Source organism: Adiantum capillus-veneris, chromosome 6 (genome assembly GCF_014529385.1).
Source record: "Adiantum capillus-veneris isolate H3 chromosome 6, ASM1452938v2, whole genome shotgun sequence".
NCBI lineage: Eukaryota > Viridiplantae > Streptophyta > Polypodiopsida > Polypodiales > Pteridaceae > Adiantum > Adiantum capillus-veneris.
The window spans coordinates 72,824,464-72,830,992 of record NC_140936.1 but is presented as its reverse complement, the minus strand read 5'-3'; positions in this window follow the sequence as shown (position 1 = coordinate 72,830,992).

The window sequence follows — 6,529 nt, the reverse complement described above, 5'->3', positions numbered from 1 at the left end:
TCTCGAAGCTATGGGCAATTTTTACAGGTGAAGAAAATCTTGATGAGTGGGTTGTAGACTTTGAGTTGTATATGCTGTCGCTGCGCATGCCGAATGAGGACAGCAAGATGTAGACATTTCCTTTGGTGATGCGCGGGAAGGCAAAGATATGGTACAAAGCTTTGGAAGGTGAGCCGAGGCATGCTTGGCCGGCTCTTCGGGCGCGCTTTCTACATGACTTCCGCAAAGAGGCGTCCTCAGTGGAGATGGATGCCAAACTGAAGGCGCTCAAGTAGGATGTAAGTGAAGAGTTTAGTTTGTTTTTGGATCGTTTTGAAGTGTGCTGGGCAGAGTTAGCGGGTGCCATGCAATTGGCCAATGGCGACTACTTCAAACTGGATAAATTCATGGCATGCCTACATCCTAAAGTGAGGGAGAAAGTGGATTTTGAGAGCCCATAAAACTATAATGGTGCAGTGGCCATAGCAAAGGCAAAAAGCAGGAAAATAAAAAAGAAGATTGAACAAGGCGTGTTGGGTTATGAAGCGGTGGTCCAACCTCAAGGTCCGAGGGATGCTATTCATGATGAGAACCAGGCAAATCGAGGTGTAGCCGTTGTGCCACAAAATTGGGTGCAAACCGTGCAAGATTTGTCTGAGCAAATGCAGAAATTGCGGCTAAGCATGATGGATAGAGGTCAACCCAGAGGAGCAAGGGGCAGGGCAAGGCCACTGCCTGGCCGATGTTACAATTGCAGTGAAGAAGGACACTATGCGCTAGATTTCCCTCATCCACTAAGAGAAAGAGGCGGTATTTATCCACTGTTTGGCAGAGGTAGAGGCCAAGCACAACTCAATGGCCCGAGGGAGCAGGTAGTCGAGAATCAGGTGCCGCCAGCTCCTCAGGATGGTGGTGAAGTCCCTAGGGTGAATATCATCGGAGTCGATAAGCAGGATGTTGAAGTTTTGGCTAACAAAAGAGCAAGGAGGCAAAGAGAGACAGAAACCGAGCGGGAGACGAGGGCCCGTAAAGGTAAAGAGAAAGTGTACGAAGGCAAGGAGAAGCCGGAAACTAGCAAGAAGAGGAGGCGTCGCAAAATCAAGCAGGCAGACTTTCAGCTAGGGCGCGGCTACCCGAAATATGACTTGGTAAGCGATGTTCAAAATCAAAAGGCTAACATAACCTTTGGTCAGTTGTTGGCTTTAAATCCCAAGCTACGAAGATAGTGGTCTACAAGTGTCAGCACGAGGCTGCCAAAGGCTAAGGGGGATGTACATGCAATACAAAACATGGCATTGAGAGTGGGTAGCCCGACGGATGTCCTTCCTCTAGTGGATGCGGTCATTGAAAAGAGGATGCAGGTTCGGGCCTATATAGACAGTGGAGCACAAGTTTGCATCATGACGGAAGCTGCAATGAAGGAAACAGGGGTTAAAGCAGTAGCTAAATCAAATGTACGCATGAGGATGGCTAACCATACCAAAGCCAGGTGTTTGGGCGTGGCTCAAGACGTAAGAGTGAAAGTGATGGGCATTGAGTGCCTGATCGATTTCTTTGTGATGAAAGCGGGTGACAATGCTTATCCAATCATCTTGGGTAGGCCATGGCTACTTGCAATAGGGGCTAAGCAGGATTGGGGGAGCGGGGTGTTCACCTTGCCTGACAAGGAGAGAGGGAGACATGTGGTGCTTGATTTGAAGACCAAAGAGAGCCGCTTTCACCCCGTGGTACAAAAAGACAAAGATGATACGACAAGCTATGAGTATGAGACCGAGACAGGATATGATGAGGGCTACACAGATATTGAGGAAGAGGAAAGTGAAGATGATATGCTAAAGATAGATGCCTACTTGTTTGGGGTCACTATTGAAGATAGATGCCGACTTGTTTGGGGTCACTATTGAAGGCTCCCATGTAAAAGGAGAGGTGCAACCACAGGTTGGTGGCATAGGTGTGGAGGAGGTAACTGCTATGCTAAGCAAAGATTTGACCAAGGAAGAGAGAGAAGGCTATGTGGAGCTGTGTGCCTCTTTTCCGAATTTATTTGCAAGGAAGTACGAGGATTTACGAGGAGCAAAGGGTGTTGAGCATAAGATAGTTCTTAAAGAAGGATGCAAACCAAAGGCGCAGAAGCTAAGGAGGTTAGGGGAGATTCAGAAAGAGGCTCTTTGGCAGGAGATTAACCAATTGTTAGATGCAGGTGTCATATACCCCGTGAAGGAGTCGGAGTGGGTTTCTCCAATGGTTATCACCCCTAAGAAGAATGGAAAATGGCGGGTGTGTGTCGATTACAAGCCATTGAATGCGACAACCAAGAGAAACCACTACCCGCTGCTGTTCCAGGATGAAATCTTAAATCAAGTGGCGGGTCATGAGAGGTACTCTATTATGAATGGATTTTCAGGGTACTTTCAGATAGGGATTGCGCTTGAAGACCAGCTGAAGACGACATTTATCTCTCCATGGGGATGCTTTGCCTATCCGCAAGATGCCATTTGGTTTAGTGAATGCCTACGCCACCTTTCAAGATTGGATGAATAGGGTGTTTGGTCCCTACTTGGGCAGGTTCATTAGGGTTTTCATGGATGATATTGGGTGTTACAGCTCAAGGGTGGATCATCTGTCAAAGCTCCGACTGTGTTTTCAAAGGCTGGACGAAGAAGGAGGTCAATTAAACCCTGCAAGCTAGCACAACCTCGAGCACAATTTCTAGGTCATGTGGTGTCACAAAATGGGATTGAGGCAGATCCGAAAAAGGTCAAGGCGCTAGTCTTAATGGAGCCTCCTTCTAGTGCGCAAGGCTTGGCGTCCTTTGTACATAAGCTAAAGTACCTATCGCGTTTCTTCTGGATGCTGTCACAGTATGTGTATCCTCTCCAAAAGAGGGCTCAACAAGTGCATGGTTTTGTATGGGATGAAGATGCTCAAGAAGCTTTTGACAGAGTGAAATAAATTTTGTGTCAGTTGCCAACTGTGTGCCCTCCAAGCCAAGAGGATGATTTCTATGTGTCAATGACGGTAGGTACCGTGGCTATTGGGGCGGTGTAACTGCAGAAGGTAGGAGCTATAAGCCTATTTACTTTGAAAGCAGGGTGATAAGTCCTGGAGAAGTGGCTTACATTGAAGCGGAGCAGTGGGTTATGGCATTGGTTTTTGCTTGTAGAAAGTTCAAAGTGCACCTCATTGTACGTAAGTTTTATGTGTTGACGGCTAACAATCTGTTGCCTGAAGTGGTGTTACACTTAAAGCCAGGAAAGCGGATCATGAAGTGGGTGATAGAGTTGTAGGAATTCGAGAGTTTGAGTTCAAAATTGACCACACAAGTAGGTCCCATTTGGCAGACATGTTGGTCAGCAAAGCAGTGGATTTGCCAATTTATCCAAGAGTAGTACGAGATGAAACCAAAGAGGATCCTGACCTAATTGGAGCTTTTACCATGTGGTTTGATGGTGCATATAGGAGGGTGATAAAGAAAGCTGGTGGAGGTGTGGTGATACATGATCCACACGACAAGGTAATCTTCTCAAAAGCCTACGATTTGGAGGATGTTCATACCAACAATGAAGCAGAATATCTCGCCCTCCATCTAGGTTTGAAACAATGCGTCGAGTTTGGAATTTCCAAGTTGGGGGTTAAATGTGATGCGTTATTGGTCATCAAGCAACTGCTAGGCCAATGGCAGGTAAAACGAGATTCCTTAAAGCATTGGTTCTTTGCCATCAAGAAGTTTTTAAAGTTCTTTAGAGAAATCCAATTCAAGCATGTGAAGAGAGAGCACAACCAAGAGGCAGACCAGCTAGCAAGCAGTAAGGTGCAGGTACATGTCGCAGGTATATATGTGGCCCCGACCACATACACAGGCAGGGAGTCATTGAAGGAGGTGGAAGATTTCTTGGATACAGGGCAGTGTCCCCAAGGTTTGTCTAAACTGCAAAGGAGGAGGATAGTTCAGAAAGCACGCAAATTTACACTAGTAGGTGAAGACCTAATGACTTATGGCAGAGACGGGGTGCTAAGGAGAGTGCTCTATAAAGAATAGATTAACTTGGTGCTGGAGCAATGTCATGAGGAGAGCGGACACCAGGGAAAAGGTCAAGTACTGTTTTGAGTGTTGAGAGCGGGTTTTTGGTGGCCTTCAGTAGTGAAGGATGTGCACTATTGGTGCAAGACCTGCCATGAATGCCAGACTATAGGAGAGAGGCGTTTAGTAGCTGAGTCACAGGGAGCGATATTGCTCAGAATGCTTTCGAAAAATGGGGTTTGGATGCCATCGGTCCACTCCCTAAGTCTACAAGTGGTAAGAAGTATGTCGTAGTTGCCATCGACTACCTCACAAGGTGGGTCGAGGCCAAAGCTGTGAAGGAGGTGAATGCACAGGTTGTGGCCCACTTTGTTTTTGATAACATTTGTTGTCGTTTCGGAGTGCCATGGGTACTCATTTTTGATAGAGGGCAAGGATTCAGAAGCAAGCTTATGCAGACATTGGTGGAAAAACTAAAGATTCAGCATCGGTTTTCCTCACCTTATCATCCCCAATGCAATGGTTTGGTGGAGAGTGCCAACGGACAAATCATCAAAATGCTCACGAAGTATGTGTATAAGCAGGAGAAACAATGGGAGATCAATCTAGAAAAGTGTCTATGGGCCTACAGGACGTCCTACAAAGTGGCGACCAACTTTACTCCATTTGAGTTAGTTTATGGTAAGGAGGTAGTGCTGCCAGTGCATGCACAGTTGGGTGCTTTGAAAGGTATGTGACGCATCAATGCCACTCCCCAACCTGTCTTACAAGATAGGATTATCGGCCTTGAGACATTGCAGATGGATAGAGAGGCAGCAACAGACTACTACGTAAAGCAGCGGGAAAGGAGAATGGCCAAAGTCAATGAGAGTCTGCCAGAGAAAAAGATAGAAGAAGGGGACCTAGTAATGAAATATGAGAGCTACTTGGACTTCACCTTCCAGAAGAAGTTCAAAAAGAAGTGGACGGGTCCGTACAAAGTGAAAAAGGCCTTTCCAAATGGGACCTATCAGCTGGTGAGAGCCAATAGTAAGCTTCTCAGGCACAGGGTAAATGGTGTACGGCTCAAGCTGTACTTTGATAGGGGAGTAGTGCTCGATGTACATCAAATGGTGACCAGGGGGGTTGGGCAACCCACTTGAAGAGACTCAAGAGTGACAGACATATAGTTTTGTACATATTGTACATAGTGTACATATGGTGGTGTGTCTTCCAACGTGCTTGAGTGTTTGCAGAGTGTTGCAAGTTTCAAGTTCAATAAAGCTACTTTTGGTTGAGCATGAATGTTCATTAGGGGGGTGGGCAATGATGGTGCAGCCAAAGTCAGTCCGCGCTATAAAGTGTGTTGTGCAGTGCAAAGGGTGTCAATCAACAGGTGCATGGTAGAGGGCTGAAGCCAGTGCATGGTAGAGGTGCATGTCAACAGGTGCATGGTAGAGGGCTAAAGCCAGTGTGGGAGACCTCAGCAGGACAGTGGCAACGAAAATGCATGCTTAAAGTGTTTTTTTAGGCCAGGGGGTCTCCGAAGTGGGCTAATTGGGACGGCAAGTCAAGGTGTTCAAAATGCAGAAAAGGTGTCCCGAAATGTGGTGTTCAAGATGCTCTAGAAGCTCGGCCAGACGGCTCGCCAAACAGAGTCCCGGTGTGAAAGTTATGATTGTCCGAAGATGGAATGCTTTGCAGGTCCCGACGGACAGGGTAGGTATAGACAGGTGGCAAAAAACGAGATCAATGGATACACGTGTAAAGCTCAGGCTGTCGATCATGCCGGTCTTTTTGGTTCGCCATTTGGAGCTCAAACGGGCAAGTTATGGCCTGTGGAATATTTACCGGGGGTCGAGTACGTGCTCACCGGGCCACATTGGTAGGCTCGTCAACAAGCATGTTTTTAGGGTTCGCCAAGATTCTGGAAAATGGCCTGTAACGTCGGGGGTCAGTCAAAACCTGCGGCTTGCCGATCGGAGTCAGGGGCATCGGGATACGCCCACTTCAAGTGGACAGGCAATCACGGCAGAAGAAGGGGGCAAGCTTGATTTTTTTCCAATTGTGCGACTTGTGGTGGAAGGATGTGGAATGTTCCGAATGCGAAAAAAGGTCTCGAGAGGTGTGGCTTGGAGGAACAGATTTGTGCACTTAGAAGCACCGACAATGTGGGAAATGAATGCGGAAAAAAAAAACTATTTGGGTGTGAATTCGAAAAGAAAAAGGTTGGCTTAACACTTTAGTGGAGCAAGCTTAAAAAAAAGAAATGGCTGGCTGGCCTTTGAAAACTTAAAAGGCTAATGGAAAAGAAAAGGGTTTTGAAGGAGACTTAAGAGCAATAGCGCCGGGCGCTATTGCTAGGTGAATTTTTTTAAAAAGAAAGGAAGGAAGGAAAGAGGTGGGGCATTGTTTTTCGAAAGAGGGTTTTTTTCTCTTTGGCTCGAGGGAAGAAGAAAAGGAGGAGGAGTGGGAGAAAAGGAACACTTTGCGTGCTCGGAATCGACGCTGACACAGAAAGGGGATTGTCATGAGACGGCTCAAGAGGGC